A 22,488-nucleotide genomic window follows, 5' to 3' on the forward strand; every position below is an offset into this window, starting at 1 on the left:
TGCCAAGTGGAGGGGGAAAAAGAAACCTTGATGATATTTCCATTTTTACTTTGATATTAAAATTTTCAAGATAACTAGTCCTGGTCACTAGTCAAGTGTATTCCATCCCAATACAAGTCTAAATAACAACTCAAATAGAAAGATACTAGTTTACTTAGGAAAGATAGAATTTTGTTAAAATTGGGGTGGGAGTACAGTTTCTTTAGTTTCATGTTCTTAAGGGACATTTCTATCAAGCTATGGTTGTTAGGCTGGTAATTGCCCTTCTCTACTCTAAGGATATTTCTGGCTTGATAAATGTTATGAGTCATAAGAATCAAAGCACCCACTCTCCTGGACGCTGCTTGAGACACATTGACAAATTATTACATTTTGGCTTTCCTATTTCTAGACTATGCAGACTACTCACCCTTCTGTTTGCATTTACCATTCACAAATTACAATTTTCAAAATTACAGTTATTTTACATTAATTGCATTGGATCAGTATCTTCTTGATGGGATGTGGGATATAGCTTAATCCTTGATAAGTATGGAGAGACAACCTGCTCTTAAACATTTATTATAAACAGTCTCTTAGAATGGATTGCCTCTGCACCCAGCTAATCTCATCCATTTTCATGTGGATTTTAATTAACTTGAATTTAACCGGGTGACATATTCTGATCTCATCCCTAAAATCTGGATTTTTTGGAACATATAGCCTCCTAACATACTGATTATGCCATGATATTCCTTACTTCTTCAACAACAAGCTAGATTCTGTTTTTATCTTTTTAAAAAAATCCTTTCCTTCTACATTGGAATCAATTGATTTCAAGCCAAGAGACTGGAAAGGCTAGGCAATAGGAGTTCAATGATTTGCCCTGGGTTACATTTCTAGGAAGTGTCTGAGGTCAAATTTGAACCCAGAACCTCTCATTTCTGGGCCTGGCTCTCAATCCACCGAGCTACCCAGCTCACCTCTTTATATAGATTTTTATATTAGAATTTCTCTAACCTTTTAGAATTGTGACCAAATTATGATTATTTGTTTTTTTTATGATACCCCCTCCTTGTTCTGACAATGCTATGCAGCATATTTATTTTATAAATTAAAGTAAATCTTAAAAGACTTTTTAGAGAATTTTATATTTTCTCATATAAATAGAATATAAATGATAGGATTCTAATTTCAAATCAACTTGGATTGAAAATTAGCAATTATATTTTATGCTTATATTCTTTAAGAATTTTCCTTCCTCCAGCATATCTTCTACACGTTCAAATCATAGTGCCTTCTTCTTACTCCACTAAATTCCCAAATGCCCAGTCTAGTGGAATAAAGCTAAAAAAACCAGAACATTTTATTTTGTAGGTCATCTTTAAGTGGCTTGTAATAGATTGCTTAATAACTCTGTAGAAGATTCAAGAGTAAATCTTGCTAGTGTTAGGACATTTAGAATGGTAAATATCAAATAAATACAAGGTAACTATTAGATTGAAAGGTCCTTTGGGACAAAGGTTCTGTCATTTGCATCTCTGAATTTCTAGTTCTTAGGAAAGTGCCTTGCAAATAATAAATGCTCAATACATGGTAGTTAAGTTGTGCTAAACAATACTATTAGCATCAGCATCTTCAAATATGAAAATTAGGTACCATTATGAATATATGCAGAGTGCTTTGCATGTTTGTTGGATGAAAAATGAATGTATATGTAGAGATCTTAGACTGAGAATATGCAAATCATTTGACAGTCATGGATATATAAAATAAATATAGTAATAGCTTCATTTCTAATACTACCAATTACACTGAGAATCACAGGATGTCAGAGATGAAAGGAATCTTAAAGCCTATCTAATTTATTTGATTTTTTGCTGTATCTTCATTTATTTATTTGTTTTTTTTATTTAATTTTTTAAATTGATTAATTAAGAAAAATTTTCCATGGTTCCATGACTCATGTTCTTTCCCTCCCCTCCTCATCCCCCTCCCATAGCCAACACATAATTCCACTGGATTTTATATGTGTCATTGATCAAGACCTATTTCCATATTATAGATATTTGCACTAGGGTAATTGTTTAGAGTCTACATCCCCAAGCATATCTTCATTGACCCATATGATCAAGCAGTTGTTTTTCTTCTGTTTCTGCTCCCACAGTTCTTTCTCTGAATGTGGATAGTGTTCTTTCTCATGGGTCCCTCAGAAATGTCTTGGATCATTTCATTGCTGCTAGCAGAGAAGTCCATTACATTTGATTGTGCCACAGTGTATCCCTCTCTGTGTATAAGGTTCTCCTGGTTCTACTCCTTTTACTCTGCATCAATTCTTGGAGGTTGTTCCAAGTCCATCTAATTTAACTAATACCGAAATAGGGATCTTCTCTACAGTTTCCCTGAGAAATGGTTATCTAGCTTTTTGGCCTCAAGTGATTAAAAAACAAACAAACCCCAAACTCTTGACTGCCAATAAACTCATTCTACTTTTGGACAGTATTAATTATTTGGAAAATTTTCCTTATGTTGAACTGAGAACTGTTTCTTTATAACTTCTATATTTATCGCTCTTAGTATTTTCTTCCCCAAAAAGTCTAACCCTTCTTCCAAATACTGAAGGCAGCTTGTCCTCAAGCACTTTTTTCATTAGGGTAAACATCTCAAGTTTTTCCAAGTAATTTCCATATAGCATGATTTTGCATCATCTTACCTTCCTTGGTTGTCCTCTAAATGCAGTACAGTTTGACAGTGTCTATCCTTAAGTGTGTCTCCTATAACTGAACATATTCTTCTCTAGAAGGCATGGTTTGAACAGAATAGCATATGGAAAGACTATAACCTCCTTTGTTTTGTTTTGATAACTACACTTCTATTAGTGTTGTTTTGGTAACTACACTTCTATTAGTGCAGTCTAAGATATTTTTAACTTTTTTAATTACACTGTTACCCTGTTGGCTCATATTGAAATTGGATTCTGTGATTTAACCAGCTTTGAATATACCTAAAAGTTTTATTTTTCAGGGATATTGTGAGAAACTTTGTCCAATTCTTTGCTTAAAATCTAAGTATAAATGACATTCTCCAATCTATCAGTCACGTCACTGTGTTTCAAAAAAGCAATTTGACTAGTCTGATTTGATTGGTTCTTGTAGTGTTGTTGGCTTTTAACTGATTGTTATTTCCTTGACTAAAGAATCTAAGTGGAACTCACCAGCCTACAGTTTGGAGAATCTAGCTTCATCTGTTTGAACAATAGGACAACTGCTCATTTCCATTCCAATACTGTAGTAACTTCCTTGTTTGTTTTAGTTTTTTCAAACATTTGTAATTTAACACTCCTGAAAGTTCTGTTGGTCTTTTGGTATGGTCACTGTTTCCTAAAGTTTTTGTAATTTTTATTGTCAAGCATTTCTACCTTAGTGGGCAGAATCAGGTTTAAAATAGGAATTCTCGTGGTCACTTTCTCTACCTACTGAAAAATCATTTCTCATTGAGTTAAAATTTTCCTATCATTAAACGCATATTATTTTATTTTTCCAATTAAATGTAAAAACAATATTTAATATTCATTAAATTTTTTTGAGCTCCAAATTCTTTCCCTCCTCTCCCTTGCATTGAGAAGGCAAATATTTTGATACAGGTTATATATGTGCAGTCATGCAAAACATAACTCTACATTAGTCATGTTATGAAAAATAACACAGGCCAAAGGAAAAAAATAAAAAAATAAAGTAAAAAAATAATATGCTTTAATCTGCATTCAGACTCCATCAGTTCTTTCTCTGGAGGTGAATAAATTGAGTTCATTTAAAAAATTAAATGTTTTATTAAAAATTCAACATTGAACACAAATACAACCAAGCAAATATATTTAATAGCTATTAATAATTTTTGAGTGATTCTAAGTCACTATTAGATTTCTTCGTTCATTCATTCCAATTTACTTTTCCTCTATAAAGTTGTGGTTAGTGCAAATTCTAAACAGTTGTCTAGTTCTGCTTTTTTCACTTTCATTTCATTTTCATTTTTTCACTTCATAAAACTTTAGATTTCTTTGTATACCTCATACTTGATAGTTTTGTTACAATATTCTATTCATTTATGTGCCACTATTTAAGAAATCTCCTATTGATGAGTAGTTGGGTTGTTTTCAAGTTTCACTATTACTATGAAACTCTTTGAACCGATGCACTTTTGGATAAAACTTTCAAAGTTTTTTTAAGCCAAGATTGGAATTATTGGCTTAAAGGGTATACTTATTTTAATAAGTTTATTTAGGGTGCTTTCAGATTGCTACAAAATTGCAAACACTTGTGATATCATTAAATGTCGTTGCATCTCTGTTTTTGGTAGATAGCTCCAGCTCATGTTCTAATAGATAACATCTCTCTCTTAAAAAGTTTTCTCAGTCAACATTACTACCTTTAGTTGTAAATATTGCTCACTTAATTGCTAATTTACAAGGTGGACCATGAAAGGGACATAAGTATGTTATAGATATAGATAGATGGAATATAGATAGATATGTATATTATAAATATAGATATATAGATGACAGATAAAAGATGATAAATATAAGGGGGCTGCAGAATATTCACGTATATGATGAACTTAAGTTGGCTGCAATAAATTCCTTTTGAAAACTGATGTATAAGAAGTAGAGTTAAGGTATATTCTATAGAAAAAAATGTGTGATTGGAAAAAGAGATGGGCCAGAATGAAGGATGGAAGGGTAGACAATCTGAATGGCATATTGGTACTCACAACTATAAGAAGTCTTAGAGGAAGGCGTCTATGAAAATTCTATGATTAGAATTGTACAAGATAAGAAGTCTTAGATGTATTGCAATCTATACCAATGGAGAAAATACCCATATTGTATGATATTAGTATGAACTTAAAGTAATTTTATACACAGATACACAGGAAAATATCACATAAACAAATATCCATAACAAGAAATCTACCAAAAATTAAGTCCTTTTTACATAATTTCATATCTTCAAATTATTATGTATTCTACTTTTCTCCTTTAACATTATTTCATATATATTAGCACACATATTTTATGAGTGATGTTATCTGGCTACTAATTATCAAAAACTACAGCCTGAAAAGAATAAAAATTTCAGGCAGCCCAAAAGAAATGGAAAAATGATAAATATATGGGGGCTGGAGAATATTCATTATTGGACAATGCATACTAGAGCACTAAAATATTTATTATATTGATTTCTTTTTGATAAAGTTTTTTCCCCTTTAAAACTCTTACCTTATGCTTTAGTAACATTCTAAGACAGAAAGGTAAGGGCTAGTCAATTGGAGTTAAATGACTTCCCAGAGTCACACAATTAGGAAGTATCAGAGGTCAAATTTGAATCCAGGTCCTCCTGGCTTTCTATCCATTGAGACACCTAGTTGCTCCTCCTTTTTGACAAATCTTTAAAATTTGATCTCTTCTTCATTTAGAAGTCTCTAATAATGGGAGGTCCTAGATTGTAGCATATTTACTAACGTATGCCTGAAATCCAGCACTGAACATATTTCTAATGTTTCATTTGAAAAGTGGCATAATAGGCATTATCAAAGACATGTATGACCAAAAAAGGTAGTGGGTCAGTTATAAAGCAGAAATTAGGGTTAACAAATGCCAAATCTGAGGGCTACACTGCTATCCATGAAATATTTAAAAAAAAACTAGAGGGAAACCTTGAAGTACATTGGGTGGATCCTCTCTAGAGAACTTACAGAATGGAATGAACAAGTATTAAAGAAGATGAAAAGAATTAGAACCTACACTGGTTGAGAGTGTAGGTGCAATGGTAAGATCTCAAATCCAAGAAAATGCTGAAGTATTGATTCTTATACACATTTCCATTATTAATAATAGTATACATACTTGTGATATTGTTATTCCTCTTCTTCTTCAACTCTGATAACCAAAATTTCCATTCCACTATGTCACTCATATGCATAGCCACACCCTGGATTTCACCATCACTCAGAACTGTTCAAATTTCGTCTTCCCCCTCAAAACCTGCTCCTCCCCCTGAATTTCCTATTTCTGTCACCACCTGTGTGCTTCCAGCAGCTGTGCTGGCACTGGAGCAGAGACTCCCTATTGAGAGCCAGCTGGCATGGGTGGGGTATGTTTAAAAGTAAGTCTGGGGCAACAGGAACAATTATTGCCCCTTGGCACTGTGATCTTGGTTGTGTCTTCAACTTGATTTTTCTAGCTTTCCTTTGTGTATTTACCTTACTTGCCTTAAGTGATTCTTGGTTGCCCTTTTTTGCACACTTTTTTTATAGAGTGAGTGAAGGCTACTCCTGGACCTAAGAAAACAGTACTACTATCTTCTCCAATAACTATGCTTAAAACCTATGTACTTTGATTCTTTTCTCTTCCTCTCCTCTTCCCCCACTTCCATCTAATCAACCTTTATGTCCTTTGGTTTCTACTTCTGCAGTATCTCTTGGAATGGTATCCTTACACAGAGTGTCTCTAACTCTTGACCCTACTTTTGCAATTGCCTCTGCTCAAAGTAATATAGATGATTTAACATTTTCTGAAGAGCAATCTGGCAATAAGTTACATTGCCAATTCTAGTAGGAGTTAAGAAGAGATTACCAAGAGCAGTGTATGTGTACCTGCCTGTTAATATTGGACTTTATACTGTTATTTTATTTTTTATTAGTGTAGCAGTATAATATTTTAAACTTGTTTTAGTTTACATTTCCTTAATTGCCAGTAGGTATAAAATGTTTTTATTATATATGTTATATTAAAAACTTTTTTCTCATAAAATAGCTTCTTATATTACCTTGTGTTGTGGTTAACTAATAATGTGCCTTATATTTCATGAAAACAGTATAGCACGAATTTATAAATGCTATACTGTTAATGCTTAATACTACTGTCAATAATAAGCATCATTATTCAATGGCAATATCATCCAAAATATAGATTAATTTTCTTCAGATCTGAAGCTTGGTGAGTGGAGAGGTCTTTAAAAAATAACATAAATAACATAAAATTTTTCTTTTGTTTAAAAGCTAATTGTGTAAGTCACTTCTTACCTATAAAGTGAAGTCGAACTAAAAAACTTGTAATCTTTCCTAGGTTTCTATGTATGAACTTCTGTGCTGCATGATAACCGTTTGAGAAGAATGCTGCTATACAATGATTCAGGACAATTCTGAAAGACTTATGACAAAGAATACTATTCACCTCTACGGAAAGAATTGTTGGACTCGGGATACAGATCAAAGGATACTATTTTTCACTTTAAGTTTATTTGTGTTTTTATTTTGAGGTTTTGATTTTAGATGAGTATTCTCTTACAACAATGACCAATATGTAAATATGTTTTCCATGATAATACATGTATAACCCAGATCAAATTGTTTACCATCTCTAAGGGAGGAAGAAAGGTAGGGAAGGAGACAATTTGGATCTTAGAAGTTCGGCAAACATGTTTAAAATTGTTAATATGTGTAATTGGGAATATAAAATATTTAAAGAAAGAAAAGGATGCTGTTGATAGGTGCAGTGCCAGTAGAATTCCCCTCTTTCCCCTAGTGTATAAAGTGGATTGCTTCGTGTATCATTCTCAGAACACAAAATACAGGAAGAAGTCTGGAAAAGGTTGGGTGCTAGGGAGTGGGGAGTGGGGGTGGGGCATTGGAAGGCAGCAGTTGAAAGAGAACAAGTAAGAGCCCAGATCCGATAGAGGTGGGAGCAATTCCTGCAGAAGGGAGTGCAAGGTAAAGGATGCAAATTAAGTGAGGCACTGTCCAGGGAAGTAACCGAGTTGAGTTTCAGTTGCGGACTGCAAGGTAATTCATGAAAACTCGCTTTCTTCCTCCTCCAGTAAGTATTCATTCACCTTGCTCAGGTGAGGCGTGACCAAGGCTTACTAATTGGAGGGTCAGATCTATGGGTCCAAATCATAGCAATCCTTTCTTCCCCCAGTATAGGGTTAAAAAAAGGGAACTTATTGTTTTTATGGACCACGCCGCGCTGCATCCTTCCCTCCGACATAGCCGCTCCACCCCAGGGATTTATTTTCCAGCAGTAGAAATCCCCGCCCCGTCAGCTACCGGGAGCTTGAAGGAAAACAACAGCGACGACGAGGGGAGACTATTTTCGGTGTGGGAACGAGGAGGGAGGAGGGGCAGTGCAACCTGTCAGGGGCTGGGGTTGGCGGGGAAAGCCTCCACTTCGGGCTGCCAAGCAACCGCGTCCAGGCAACGGGCTCCCGGAAACCGCTCGGCTCCGGCGCGCGCTGCGGGGCTGGGGCGGGTCTCGAGACGCCGAGGAGCGAACTCACTGGGGTGGGGGGGTTAAGGGGGGAGCTGGCACGCGCTGAGTCTGAGGCCGCAAGACGTGAGCCGATTGGCCAGCTCTTCCCGCTGCAGGGGAGGGAGGGGTGCGGCGGAGAGTGGGGTCAGTGGCGAGGGGCGCGTGCTCCGCTTCTGGATCGCCTAGGTCCGGTCGCCGCCCAGCAGGGAGGCTGGAGGAAATGGGTAGCCGCATCCCGCCCGCCCCCAGTGCCGGTGAGTGTAGCTCCCGCCGGGACCCACCCCGGGAGGCGGGTGGGAAGGAAGGAAGAAGGGAGGCTGCTGTTGAGGCGGCGGCGGCGGCTTCGTAGTCCTCCCCCTCCCCCTCCCCTTCTCCTCCTCTGGTGGGGAGTAGGGGCGTAGTAGAGGGTCTAGTACTGCTGGGAGCACCTTCTCTGTGACTGACCTTGGGGTAGCAAGCCTGGCGGGACTTAAGGGCGGGAACCAGGTAGAGGGAGTGATGTATGCGGAAGCCTAAGTTGGACCCTAAGACAACTGACATTGCTGTGGGGATTGGAGGTGTTGCATGCTGGCTAACCCCAACAATGTTGCTATTTCTTTGAGTTATATTAGAGAGGGCATTGACTGAATACTTGGGTTCTAGTTTGGCTCTTATCACTAAATCATTTGTGTGACTTTCGGCTATTTTTTTCACTTATAGAATTTAGATCTGGAATGTACCTCTGAATCCAACTCCGTCATTTTTGCTGGACCTCAGTTTCCTCATCTGCAGAATGAGGAGGTTGGACCAGATGATTATCTCTAAAGTCCCCTCTCAGCCTTCAGGTTCTTCATCTGTAAAAATAACTAACACATCTCACAGGGTTGTTGCGAGAATCAAAAGCAAGTTGAAAACTCAGTCATTATTTTAGCTCCATCAAAAATTTTTTTAAAATATAATGGGAGTTAAGGGAAAGAGCACTTTATTCTGAAGGGAAAAAACAGTTTGGAGACAAAAGGGTTAATTACTTTTCTCATTTGAAAAACATAGGACACCAAAGAGTTAATTACTTTTTTCATCTGAAAAACCAGTTTTGAAAAAGAAGAGTTAATCACTTTTCTCTTTTGAAAAACTAGAGTCAGAAAGGTTAATTACTTATCCCACTTGTTTATGTGGAGTGGATTAGGAATCCAGAGAAATGCCAATAATTTTGTTAAAGATCATTGTGAGGGTAGTCACTTTTACATTGTCCACTTTTTAGACTAGTTAGTTGTCTCAATCTTTAACAGAGCTGGGAACCTCTTGAGTTCTTCGTTTTCTGGAGTGTAAGACACAGGTAAAATCAAAACCCAATAGTAGATGAGTCTGGGAATGATGTGAGTCATTTCTTCAATATGTATGAGTTTTTTTTTTTTTTTACTCAGTTCTGGTGATGTTAATGATTTAACATGAATAAACTGGAACCAGTGCTAAGGAGATGGATTCACTTTTAACAAACGGATGCATAGATATAATTTAGTTTTAAAAATTCAAGTTTTAGATTTTAAAATTCAGATTTCACTATCTGCTAAAGGAAGTATGGTCTGTGATTAGAGCCATGCCTAGGCTAAAGCAATTGACTTTTGCCTGGGTAGTGACCAAAGGTTAAGGGATCAGGGTGAAGGAGGAGAGTGAGAGGACCTGGAAATTGGACTCAGCAAGCTAATATTACAAAAAACTTAACAGTTCAAATCCACATAATTAACCCATAATGAACCCTTCACTTTTTTTTAAACCCTTACTTTCTGTCTTAGAATCAATACTATGTATTGGTTCCAAGGCAGAAGAGTGGGAAGAGCTAGGCAGTAGGGGTTGAGAGACCTGCCCAGGGTCACACAGCTAGTGTCTGAGGTCATATTTGAACCCATGACTTTCTGTCTCTAGGCCTGGCTTTCAGTCTGTCCCATAAACCCCTCATTTTAACCTAGGCAAAAAGGGTGGTACTGCCCTTCCTCATTTTTTCACAGAGTTCTTAGATTTACCTTTTATGACTTCTGTCTCAAGGCAGTATTGTGTAGTGGAAAAAACAAAGCAGAATGAATTGGGTTCTAGTTGCTAAGATTCTGTTAGCTGTTTTGCAAAATGGGAACATTTCTTTCCTTTACCTACCTCTTTGCTGGATTTAAGCTCTCTAAGTGCGAATTACCTTTGTCATTGATATTCATTTTAGCCCAGTTTTACCTTTATATAAATATGGTCCTGGGGGTGTGGGGAAGAAGATTCTGAATGATTTACTATTCTTCCCAGCCTCTGGGAAATACCCTATAAGCCAACCAGAAAACAACAAAACTAAAAGTAGGCCAGATTGAAAACAAATTATTTGTCAACTTAACTATTGCTAAGAGAAGGGGCTGTGTTGTTTAATGGCAAAGGGACTGATATTAAGTCAAATAAGTAAGAATTCTAGAATGCTGTACTGAGACTATAAATTACTTAATTTATACCTCAGATTATCAATAGAATTTTCTGGGATGAATTCCCTTCCCAGTCTCTGCCTCATCAACTAAAAAACTAGTGGAAATAATCAACAATTTTAGCAAAGTGGCAGGATACAAAATAAATGCATATAAGTCATCAGCATCTCAGCAGCAAAAGTTAGAAAGAGAAACACCAGTCTCTGCTTGGTTGTCCCTTTTGCAGTCAAAAGCTAGTTTCCTAGTGGACTAGAAAAGATGATATCAATTTCTTTTACTCTTCTATCTTCCTTATTGATTTCAAACCACCTGGCTCATGGTTTTCCTCTCTATCCTGTCTCTTGCCATTATCTTACTTAGTGTCTATGTCTTAACCATTTAACATCTGACTTTAAAATTCTTCAGCTCCTATGGTTTTCATCACTATTCTGCTTCAGCCCTTCACTAGTTTGGCCACACTTTGGAGAATTCTTTACTTAGAATTGCTCTACCTCTTACCTCTTATGTCTTCTTTTTGATCATAATCTGGTATGTCCTTTATGTCTTATTTCCTCATGACACTAAAATTGCTTTTAGCTTTCTTCGTGACCTCTCTTTCTTTGACTGTTCTTCCAGTCTATTACTTTTCTTCTAGTTTGTCAGTCCCCACTTGGCTTCACTTGTCCTCTATAATGGAGAGTTGCCATTTCAATGCAGTTTTGTCTAGCATCCTAGAATTCTTTTTTTTTTTTTTTAAACCCTTACCTTCCATCTTAGAGTCAATATTGTGTATTGGCTCCAAGGCAGAAGAGTGGTAAGGGTAGGCAATGGGGATCAAGTGACTTGCCCAGGGTCACACAGCTAGGAAGTGACTGAGGCCAGACTTGAATCTAGGACCTCCCATCTCTAGGCCTGGCTCTCAATCCACTGAGCTACCCAGCTGCCCCCCCCTAGAATTCTTTATTTACTTGACCTTTTGCCAACACCCCATACCAAATCCCAGTCCTGAATTATCTTGATTTCATTTTTTAACTCTCAAACATGTACTGCTAAGCATTGTTATGTATAGTTTTTTTAAAAAATGACTTGAGTCCACTACAGATTTTACTAAACAATTTTAACTGGTCAGTTACTAATGTTGTTTATCCTTTTATTTACTGCTTAACAAGTAACTTGTAACAGAGACTGTTCCACATATTTTTTATACTTCCTATTCTTCTAATCTGCCTTCCACCTTTTCACACTTACTTGCCTCCTCCTTTACCAAGATGATTAAGACCTTCCTGCTTGAGGTACTGTCAGATATTCAAATGGATCTGTAATTTGGTTGATTCAGGAGCTCCTTCCAACAATGAATTAACAAAACCCATCTAAGTCTTCCAGAAGGTTTGAATGTTCAAACAGTGTGTGAAGGAGCTTCTTCATTTATCCTTATGGCATGAGACTAACTGGTGTAATACTAGCCATTTATTTGCTACGTGTGATATCTTCTCTTTCTGTCATACTATTCTTGATGTAAATCTTAGTTGTCAATAATCTTACTCTGTGCCAGGTATTGTGCTAAGCTGGGAATACATATAAGAAAAGGACAGTCTCTGCCCTAAAAGGAGCTTAGAGTTTGATGGGGGAAGGCAAAACAGAAAAAAAAAACTGCAAAAGCAGGAGGAGTACCGAATGGTACTCTGGGTCATTAAGTTCATGGAGTGGAAACCAAGTAGAACTGGTGGGAAATGAAGAGTTGACTGGAAATTCTGAGCCCTTAAAAGGGAACCTTTAGAGGGAGTTTATTGCTCAGCCTGAAGGAAGAGGAGACTGAGTGTATTCAGAAAGTGTTGAGTAGCAAAAGTTGAGTCAATTTGCATGAAGATGGCATGAAGGTGTTAAGTTTATACTGGGGGAGGCGTGATATTTATAGAGTAGAAACCAAGCTAAGGAACTGGTTGGAAATGAACGTCCTTTCTTCCTGTTCTTCAGAGTTCCTTGTTCGGTCCAGCTCATTTTCCATCTGTGTATTGTGTTCCAGATATGCATACTTTTAGATAAGAGGGTCAACTCAGATACACATTGAAATCTGGGCAATAGACATTAACTACTTCTTCTTCCCATTGTGTGTGAGCCAAACTCCTTTGAGCCCTTCATCACTTCAGAATTTCTGTGTTGAGAAAACTCAATTTTTCTTATATATCTGTCATGGAGGAAAAAGGTTTTCTTCTACCTTTTTAAAAGGCTAAATTTTCTGTTAATGCCCTTGATCACAACTCCTGTGACTTTTAGGACATTGTTGTCAGTTATTTCCTCTCTTTACAATCTCCAAACTCTCTGTTAGTTTTTCCCCAATGTCTAAAAAAATATGTTCATCCCCTTTACTTTGAAGTAAGGAGAAACAATACCTTTTCACTCATGTAAGTAATCCTTTGCCCAACAAAATTTTGTCCTTGCATGCTTCAAGGATTTTACTTGAATACTTCCACACAAACTAGTTTTAGTAATTAAAAAAAGTAAAAAACTAGTAGTTTGGTTTTAGTAATTGAATTTCATTAGTTGTCATTAAAATTAATTACCTAATGACCAGTCCTCTGGTGATGACATTTTTGGGCTAATTTCTGAATGAAAGACATATCATCACTTTGTGCCATCATCATTGTGCTATATCTACTGCCTTTCCAGCTTAGTAAACTATAATTCTGTTGTTCAGTGATTTCAGTCATCTCCAATTCTTTGTGACCTCATTCGGACTTTTCTTGCCAAAGATACTAGAGTGTTTTGCTATTTCCTTCTCCAGCTCGTTTTATAGATGAGGAAGTTAAAGCAAATAGGGGTAAGTGACTTGCTCAGGGTCACACAGCTAGCATCACAGGCCAAATTTGAACTCCGGAAGATTAGTCTTCCTGACTCCAAAACTGGCACTCTGTTGCCAACTACCTTTCCTTAAGCTACCTTACATCAAGTATTATCATTTTTTTATTTGTGTCTACAGTGGTAGAACAATGCCTGACTTATAATAGATTCTTAATAAATTCTCATTTTTTTATGAACTTTCCATTTGAAAGCCTTTGAGAACCCATCTACATACCAGGGTGGAGCCTTAGAGTAATAAGACTTTAGTTGAGGGATGTTGAAGCAAAGAAAACTGTGTTCTTACCTTGAAAAATTGAGTTAAGAATAATTTAAAAAACTATTTAAATTTTTAATTATGATATGTTTTTTCTTTTTCTTTTTAACATGTCCTCTTTGAATATAATAGCTAGTGAAAAAAATTCACCCCCAAACAAAAACCTGATAATAGTTAAAAAACATTGTAGAAATTTGAAAAAAAAAGAAGTCAGATAGGACAAAAACAGTTTAATTCCATCATCTCACAATTAAATCTCTTTTTGTCTTTCTTTTCTCTCCCCCTCTGACTTTCATCTTTCCTTCACCCATCTTTTCTGTCCTTCCTCCTCTCTCTTTCTTATTTTCTTTACCTTTTTCTGTATCTCAACTTTCTTCTCTTTTCTTCCACATTGTCTTACATATTAATATTTTATGTCCACTTCTTATTTTTAATTTAAAATGAGTTGAATTTGTTTTTCTCTCTAACTCTTTTCCTGCATGTCCAAATAAGTTGCTTTTGTTTATATGTGGCCTGCAGTTTATTTCTCTTTTTTCTTTGCTCTTTTCCTTTCCCACAATCAGAGGGTTCTTGATAATAAAAAAAAGTTTCCCTGTGATCCAAATCACATAAATGAATATTTCTTGTTACTTTTGGGCACTTAAAAAACACAAATATAAATAAAATTTTATGTTAAAAGGAGGCAGATTTTTAATTTTTTACATAGAAGAACTTGCTTTCTGATGCCACATAATTTAGGTCTTGGTGAGATAGAAACTTTCAGACTGTCAAAATGTTTTTTGTTCTTGTTATGTAGTGGTCAGCTCTATTTTATCAAGGAATACTTTGGTGGGAGATTATTTTCTGAATAAGGTAGTGAGAGAAGTTAAATGGGAGAGTCTGCTCTGTTGCTTAGTGTAGCTTCTAAAAAAAATGTGTTTATGTGGGAGAGAATGTGTGTGGGGTTGCTTTCACATTATGGGATTCTTAAAATTGTTAACTGGGAAGATGTTATTCAGACACTCCTAGTGCCTTAAGCTTTTTTTTTTTTGTCGATTTCAGTTTAGTTTTTTTTTCTTTTTTAATTATGGAGAGAAGAATTTGCAATCCTTCCCCTGCTCTTTCCCAAATAGTTATAAAATTAATACCAAACCCAAGCAGTTAAAAGATATTCATTGTCATAAAATTAGAGCCTTTTTAGAGTTGAAAGAGATTTTATAGTTCTACCCCCTCAACTTTTTTTCTGACATAGTTTAATATAATGACAAAAGTCACCAATAGCAACAATTAAATGAAATCATAGTTGTCTACAGAAAAGATTAAGGTTGTAATAAAGTGCTTGCTTCTCAATGATTGGTGCATTTAGGATGTAACAATTTAAGATGTACACATTAGTTTTTGGATAATATTTTTCTATTTTAGCTCTTGCATTTGGCAGATTCTCTACTGTTTGGGAAAGTTCCACCCCCCTACCCCCTATGTTAGAAAGAAGCTGCCAAATATAGTTGCTGCATTATTTTTTAGAAAAGCAACCCATCTAAAAATAATATTCAGACTTTTATTTTTCACTGAAGGGCCAGCTAGAATAGCCTGCCAAATTTGCAGGTGAAATGGGACCCTTTTTTAGCATGGGAAATATCACTCAAAAAAAGAGAAGGAAATATTTGAAACTATGGATTAAAGATTTAAAAATCAAACCAACAAATATTTGTTGTGCATTTCTGTGTAAAGAGGCACTATGGGGAGATAAAAGACACATAAGACACCTTGCCTCAAGGATCTGTTTATAATCTATTTAAGAAGTTAAAAAAATTTTTTTCATCTTTTCCATAAGAGTAGGATAAAATAAACTGCAATTGATTTTTAAAAGTTGACTCAGGGATTTTGTGAAATCAGTTGGAGATGTTTATAGATGGGAGTAGAGAAGATTTAGAACAAGATTGTTGTCTTCAGGTAATTGGAGTGGTGTAAGAAGAAAAGGGTTTAGATTTATTTTACTTGTTCCAGAAGGCAAAACTTAAGACCACTTGGTAGAAACTAGAGAGACATTTCAGTTTAATAAAAAATAATTTTCTAACTGCTAGAGCTGGGCAAAAATTAAATGGATTATCTTTTGATGGGTTCCCTGGTACAGAGGAACTTCAAGAAAGGGTAAAAGATTTCCCTAGCGGGGTGGTTGTAGAGGGGATTTATTTTTCAGATAAGGAGTTAGACTAAATGACCTCTGTGTGTCCCATGATTTTTGACTTTGTCAGAGAAAATAGGGAAGCCAGTGACATATCTTTTACTGCACCAGTTATAGAGAAGCAAATATTTTCCTACAACCTCTGTCTATTCTGGAGTTAGCTATGCCTTTGTTTACTTTGCACAGGGTATGTTATTTGTGACTCTTACTCTATGTCAAAAACCTTCAACAACTCGCCAGCTGATCTCTTTGCAAGAGACTTTCCCTAGGATATATATATAAGGTCGTGGAACACATGCATACATAAATACATACATATTATATATATATGTATATATATAGTAATCAGACTTGTCACAGCTTCAGTAATCTGCCACAAAGTATCATAATCAACTAACTGAAGCCATTTTAAGTAATAGCCAGTTGAAAAACAACTCTATTTAAGGCTAGACTCTCCCTCCGCCTGGAGTTAGAGTTTATTGACAGTTGATGTTGCCTTCTTCGTCTCTTAGCTCATTTGCCCTGTTTTCAAGTAACTGTGCCAATGTCTATTCCTTTTGTTCTTCTAACAAGTGAAAATTACATGGACCTCCACCTTCTCCAGCAACCTTGGACTTCTGCCCCCCAAAAGTTGTATTTGATTCTCTAAGTGATAGACCCACTTGAACTTCTTGAGCAAGGGTATTACTGTCAAACGTTTTCATTAGGAATATTCCTTTGGTAGATGTGTGGCATATGAATTGGAGAAGAGATTCAAAGTTAGAAAACTAAATAGTAAATTTTTAATAGTCTAGGTAAGAGATGTTGAGGGCTCAACTAGTATAGTTGTGAAGACTGAATTACCAAAACTTTGCAAGCTTTTGGATATTGGAGATAGTGCGGGCATCTAGGTGGCTCACTGAATAGAGTTCCAGGCCTGGAGTCTGGAAGACGTGAGTGCAAATCAGAACTCAAGACATGTATTAGCCGACCATGGGCGAGTCACTTAACCCTGTTTACCTCAGTTTCTCATCTATAAATTAAGATGGAGAAGGAAATGGCAATTTATTCTAGTATTTTTGCTAAAAAAAACTAATGGGGTCATGAAGAATTAAGTTATGACTAAAACAACTGAATATAGGAACAGAATGATAGTAAAAAAAAGAAACAGATGACTCAAGTTGCAAATTTGTGACTTAAAAGAATGATGGTTCTCTTGACAGAAATAAGGAATTTTAGAAGAGGAGAAGAAAGATAATGAGCAAAGATGAAAGATAAAGAGGAAAGAAATAAGAGGTTGGGAAAGATGAAATCTGTTTTGCATATGTTCAATTTTCGATGCCTAAGGGACATCTAGTTGAAAATATCCAGTCGACAGTTGGTGACAAAAGACTGGAACTCAACAAAGAGATGGCTATAAAGGTCTAGAAGTCATCGTTATAGAGATGGTAATTGAATTTATAGGAGCTGATTAAATCACTAATAGTTGTATAGAGAATGGTGCCCAAGATAGAATCTCAGAAATATATATATATAATTAAGTTGTGGATCTTGGATTATGATCCTGGATAGGAGACCAGGATCAGCCAAGGCTGTGTAATATGTAGTGTATGTATTGTATCTAATCTCTTTATTGATCTATGTATGTTTTCTGATGTTACCTAAGTAGAATATCTTAAACAGAGCTTCTAAGCTCTCAAAGACCTCTGTAAGACCTCAAAAATCTAATATGTATACTTCCTTTATTACTATATCAACCAATTCATAAATATCTATTTATCTACATGGATATTGTATCAGATGCAGATCTTATAACAGTTAGTGAAACATGTATCCTTTATGTGCTTGTTGCACGGAACCTACTTACTTAATCTTCAATTTTTTCTCTTCTCATGTTGCCTGATGGTTCTCTTCTTTTCTTGTATGTAATATTGCATAAAACTTTTTTGGAAATGTAGTGTGTTTAATGACACATTTATCTCACTCTCTGGAGTCCATTCCTCGTCTGTCTGATCCTCTTCTCTGAAGATTCCTGTACAGTCTTTGCTGTCCTTTCAGTGTTAGGTCATCTGCTTCTGCCTTTTTCTGTCATCTCAATGTCTGCTTTCATCCTTTTCCATTCTGGTCTGCTTGAATTCTCCTCTTGTACTACATCGTCCCCTCCTTTTGAACTTTCTGCTGGTCGTCTCAGTTGCCTAATTTCTCTTTCAGCTTTCTTCTAAGTAACTGCTTTCTATCTCATCTCTTTCTCTTTCTCCTTCTCCTTCTATATCTTCTAAATCTATCTCTGTCTCTTTCTCCTCCATTTTCATTGTGAGTTTTACATGTGAACAATGAATCCATGGTTCTTTCTCTAATATTTTTATCTCTGAAGGTGTTACTAAGAAAACTTTATGTAGTCCTATATATTGAATCTCCTGGTTTTATGTTATGAAGTGTAATGGTCCAGATTGTTGTAAAAGATCCATGTCATGTAACTCTCTTAGTCTAGCTTGTAAAGCTGTTATGTAAGATGCTTATAGGGGGCCATGCCTCTATATGATTTTTTGGGGTCCTGAGCGGCGTGGTGGCATAGGATGGTTAAGGCAGGAGAAAGAAAATGAGAACAACTAGACTAGTGGTTAGCCCATGCTGTTCCAAAGTCTGTGGGCTTGGGAGTTTATTATATACTGGTTTCAAACAAAGAACACAGCTATGAAGGGGTAACAGATCATACATAACCCATTAAAGTCTAAAGAGTAAAGGTATAAGTACCAAGACAATGGCCAAATTCCAACCATCAATTAGTAGGGATAATTCTGGGAGAGGAAATATTTTTATGGAGATGCTCACTTATTGAGTTCTATCTTCCAGGATTATAGGCACCTGGACAAATAAAGTCAAGACTAAAAGCGCCATACTTATCTAAGTATGCAGACTTATCTTAAGTAATGTTTGTCAGGGTCCAGGCTTCTTAATTATCAAGGAGAGGAATCATTAACTCAGTAGATGCTGGTCTGCCGCTTCAAAGTTTTCCAATAGGAGTTCTAAGAAAGGTGGGGATCAAAACTGAGTCAAAAGAGGAGCCTCAGATTTTTATCTTAGATGGCCCATTCTGTCTGCATTCCTGACATGCAGTGCAGAAAAATCATACACACAGTTTTACTTGCCGATGATTTTGTAATGGGATCCAGATGAAATATCTGTTACAGACTCTGTTTCTCTAAATGACTCCTAATAGCCTCTTGGAGGGATCAAGTTGATTTTGGATTAACCTACCTGCTGGTACCAGAGCCTTTTTGGGGGCTCAGGTGACCAGGACCAAACACAAAGACTGCCTCAGCCTGGATTGGTCACGTAGGGAATCCAGATAACAGGCCCTAAATTTGATCCTATTTCTCCAAAGGTTTTAATACATAGAACGGCTTCCCACAGATGCTATTTGCATTTCTCCTCCTAGCATAAAGACATAGGCTGGTTTACATATTTTCACTTGTAAGGGTTTATGGCCATACAACATTTCATAAGCAGAAATATGTAGTTCTGCATGAGGCCTTGGATGGAGGGTAGAACAAAGCTAAAGGAAGAATTTCTGGCTACTTTAAATGAATCTTTGTACAAAGTTTTCCCACCATTGATTTTATCTCTCTGTTCACCAGACTTTTTGTAAGAGAGAGACAGGCAAGAGCTTCTGCAAAAGTCTGGTGCAGGACTTTGCAGAAGAGGGCTGGCACATGCATGGAACTAAAAGGAGAAGTTTTTAGGATGTGAAATATGTGAATTAAACCTGAAATGAGTAAATTGTTTGTAATCAAAGTTTTAGACCAGTGCTGAACTCGGTATTAGGTGTTAACAGGCTATTGGCCCAGATAGTAGGCCTCACCTGCAGGTTGATGAAGTTTAACGCAATCTGACTGCTTCTTTTGATGACATAAACGGTAAATTGGTTTATTAGTTAACTAAGGATGGAGAGAGGACCAAAGAGAAAGATGACCCTAATCTTTCTCTCTAATCTCCTCCCAAAATCTACAGGACTCCTAATATAGTCCTCTTCTGGATCTCGAAGCTTCCTAATTTACTCTCTCTGTCTCACTATCTAACTTCCTGATCTAATTTGGTCCTCAAATTATTATTTTGAAGAACTAGTCTATTAGTAGCAGATAGGGTACAGTACAATGGGGAATTCACCAACTTGTCTTGAGCCAACTCTGCTCCCGCCTAAGTCTCAGACAGGTCACTGGGTTCTGATAAGGTTCTTCTTAGTTGGCGCTGGATCTCAGGAACTTGATTTAGGACTATAGTGAAGAAAGATGGATAGAATATCTCACTCTTACAGAAGGAACTTGATGGGAGGGATAGTTCAGAGAGTAGTAAAAAAGAGTAAGGGATGATTGTAGGGGCAATCTTCTGGGAATAGTGGGAGATAGGATCAAGTATAAATGGATGGGTTTTATTTTGTTTTGGAGACTACATTAAAGGATTACATTTTTAAAATTCAAAGATATTTTATTTTCCCAATTATACATAATGACAACTTTCAACATACATTTTCTGAAATAAGATCCAAATTGTCTCTTTCCCTCCCTTCCCTCTCACTGTGAGAGATAGTAAGTAATTTGATCTGGATTTATATATGTGTTATTATGCAAAACATACTTTTATACTGAGTATTGTTATAAGAGAATACTCATCTAATATCAAAACTACAAAATAAAAATATAAACTAATGTGAAAAATAGTGTGCATTGATCAGCATTCTGACTCCAACAATTCTTTCTCTGGAGGTAGATAGCAATCTTTGTTATAAGTCCTTCAGAATTGTCCTGGATCATTATATTGCTGAGAGTAGCTAAGTCTTTCACAGTTGATCATCAGACAATATTGCTATTACTATATACAATGTTCTCTTAGTTCTGCTTATTTTGCTCTGTATTGGTGTATGTAAACCTTTCCAGCTTTTTCTGAAATCATCTTGCTTATCATTTTTAATATCACAATAGTATTCAATGACCAACATATATCACAATTTGTTTTGTCATTCCCCAATTGGATATCTCCTCAAAATTTCCAGTTCTTTGCCACCACAAAAAGAGCTACTATAAATATTTTGTATAAGTAGGTCCTTTTTCCTTTTTTATGATCTCTTTGATAAACAGACCCAATAATGGTATTACAGTATCAAAGAGTATGCACAGTTTTAGAGCCCTTTGAGCATAATTCTAAATTGTTTTCCAGAATGGTTGAATCAGTTCACAATTCCAGCAAAGATGCATTAATGTCCCAATTTTGCCACATTCCCTCCAACATGTATCACTTTCCTTTTCTGTCATATTGGCTAATCTGATAGCTGTGAGGTGGTACCTCAGAATTGTTTTAATTTGCATTTCTCTAATCAAGAGTGATTTAGAACACTTTTCATATGATTATTGATGCCTTTGATTTCTTCATCTAAAAATTGCCTGTTTATATTGTTGTGAGGAAGATTACTTAGTTATTATGTAGGAGACTTAACAGGAAGGGCTGGAGAATTCCAGACGGAATGGGGAAGCAGGAAGTGTGGCTTGCTCTCTGAAACAGACTCCATGGTGGTTGGGACAAGCTGTAACTGACCCTGGGAGACCTCAGAGCTAGTGGAACTGTACCCTGATTCCCTGAGATCTTGGAGAGTGGTGAAGGTTGAAAGCTGAGGACATCAATCCTGCAAGACAGCACTGAGTAGGGAAGTGACCTGTGATCTGGTGGACAGCTTGTAGACTTCCTCTCCCTACTGGGCTGCTTTGGATCATCAGTTCTGAAGGTGTTGGCTCCTGGCATCCTGTAACATCTCTGGACTCTGCTGTGAGGATTCCCACTCCAGTACTGCCATTCTCTGGGCCCTGCCTGGCTTAAGTCTTAAATGAGAGTAGTTAAGTAAAGTCCCTCCCCTGACCCCATGGTTTGCCCCTAGTTTGAAAGTGTAGAAACCCTTATTCCCATCCTTTACTATTGTTTTCCTTAATTAAATTGTTATAAACTCTTGCCATTTGCCTGCTAGTCTCTATAGGCCCCTTGCCTAGAAGGTGCAGAGTGACAGTTAGGGTCTAACTGCCATTTCTGTTAACAGATACCTCCTTAGCAGTTAAACCCAGTCTCCCTACCTTGTTTGGTCCTGCCTTCTGTCATTCCTGTCTCCCTCACACCCACTGAGCCCACAAAATAATATTTAAGGCAACAACCCTGGTTATTCCCCAGTATAATATCCTTTGACTATTTGACAGAATACGATAAAAAATTTTGGGATGTAAAAGAGGGGGAAAAGTAGGAGATCTAGGCAAATGATCTTTTTTCTCAGTAAATTATAAATAATTGCTGAGAAGGTTGGGGTGATATGGGAAACTTTAGGAGGTAGGAAAATGAGGGAAGAGTTAAAAGAATTGCCTTGAAGTGAGATCCCAGTTGAGATTAGAGAACAAAATATCAGTAGACTCAGTCATCATGGTTGTGTGACTTCTTTCAGTCAGCCATTTTATTTTATTTTATTTAGATTTAAATATTTTATTTTTTTAGAAAAATTTTCCAT

General features: G+C 36.4%; 1 protein-coding gene across 1 annotated transcript in view; it reads left to right on the forward strand.

Annotated features, from left to right (window-relative positions):
- Nucleotides 1–8,463: 8,463 nt before the first annotated feature.
- FAM81A (family with sequence similarity 81 member A) overlaps nt 8,464–22,488 on the forward strand; it is a 79,766-nt gene continuing 65,741 nt past the window's right edge. Inside the window, exon 1 of the mRNA XM_044662382.1 lies at nt 8,464–8,538. The gene's annotated coding sequence lies outside the window, so the exon portion shown is untranslated. The remainder of the gene's footprint in view (nt 8,539–22,488) is intronic.

This window comes from Gracilinanus agilis, chromosome 2 (assembly GCF_016433145.1).
Source record: "Gracilinanus agilis isolate LMUSP501 chromosome 2, AgileGrace, whole genome shotgun sequence".
NCBI lineage: Eukaryota > Metazoa > Chordata > Mammalia > Didelphimorphia > Didelphidae > Gracilinanus > Gracilinanus agilis.